The following is a 1686-nucleotide window of genomic DNA, read 5'->3' on the forward strand; positions in this document are numbered from 1 at the left end:
CACCAGCCCAAACATGTGGAAGGGCACTGCCTAGGGAGCTGGTTGAATAGACCTGGGAGTTAGCCCTGCCTTGTCCTGGGAGCCAAATATTTCCCTTTTCCCCTCCATTCCCTTTCTCCTGGCTTTTCAAACAAGCTGCTTTAGCCCTATAATGCCCAGCACAACATTTTTATAACATTTAATTGAAACTTATCTAGTACCAAACTTATAAATTATCAATGTGACAATTTGGTTACATTTCAAAAACATTGCACGTTTTATATATTTGAATGCCATATATACATATTGATAACTATGAAAGTAAAGAATAAAAATGTTTAAAATTATTTCCTGAATTTAAAACTTGAGGCGTTATAGTGTTAGTGTTCTACCAGTGTAGGTTTGTTCCTTGTTACAGGCTGGTTTTCCGTGGCCCAGGCTTAGGCCAATGGCATATGGAACCCTTCCTGTGTAACTGTTACCTTTAGGCTTTCAGTGTTGCTGCTTAAGGCACTTTTGGGGAAAGCTCTTACTACACAGTTCCACTGCCACGATGTTCCAGACAGAAATTCCAATTCCCTTAAGGTTCCCTGAGCTTCCAGATGCCCCTTCCCTTCAGAGATTTGAGAGTCTGCTCCCGCCAGCAGGCATCTTGGAGGGCCGTGGGGCCATTCCAAGCAGTGGTTCTCCTAGCTTGTCTAGAATAATGGTTGGACTTAAAGTCGACCTCAGTGAGTTGTCTTTGATCCCTTACTTCTTGCTGGGGCATCTTCCTGAGGCAACAGATTCAGGGCAATAAAGGGCTCGCTCTCAAGTGGGGTTTATTGACCTTGAGGCAGCAAGCTCTACATAGCCTTCTTTTGTGCTTTCTAGATGGGACTTAGCAGCTTCATACTCAGGAATTGCCCCCTTGCATGAATCCTGTCCAATTGGGATAGAGTTGACACAGAGGCTAGACAAACAAAAGCTGATACACTATGCAACTTTATTTGAGAAAGGAGAATGGTGGCCAGAGAATGGTACACTTTCCCTTCTAACCCTGATTCACCTGGAACAGTTTTGTAAAGTGATTGGAAAGTGGGCCGAAATGCCAGAAGTTACAGCATTTCTCCTTTTGAGGAGCAGTAGAGACCTTCATCCCCAGTGCACCCAGGAACCCCTAAGGCAGGCATCCTCAAACTGTGGCCCGTGGGGCACATGTGGCCTGACGACATTTATCCCACCCTCAGGGTGTTTTTGCTGCCTCTGCATGTCCTACTTAGTAGCCGATTCGTGCAATGTGCATAGGAATTTGTTCATAGTTTGGTTTTTTTTAACTATAGTCTGGTGCTCCAACGGTCTGAGGGACAGTGAACTGGGCCCCTGTGTAAACAGTTTGAGGACCCCTGCCCTAAGGGATCCTGGACTTAGGGGTTACTAATCTCCCAGCCCTGAAACATCCCTGAACATTCTACCCGTTGTAGGAGGCACCATGGGAATTTGGTCTCTGGGTAATTTACAAGTCTTTTATTCAATTTGAAGCCAAGAAAATTAAAAATGACTCAGACACTTACTTTCTTTTGATCCCTGTTGACTCCCGCTGTAGTATTCCAATATTACAATTTAACGCTATAACGCATGACCTTTTCATTCCATTCAATTAAATGTGTGTGTATAGATAGATAGATAGATAACTATGAAAGTAATTAATGAAAACAAAATTTGTTT

The sequence above is a fragment of the Tenrec ecaudatus genome (genome assembly GCF_050624435.1).
Source record: "Tenrec ecaudatus isolate mTenEca1 chromosome 2 unlocalized genomic scaffold, mTenEca1.hap1 SUPER_2_unloc_3, whole genome shotgun sequence".
Classification (NCBI taxonomy): Eukaryota; Metazoa; Chordata; class Mammalia; order Afrosoricida; family Tenrecidae; genus Tenrec; species Tenrec ecaudatus.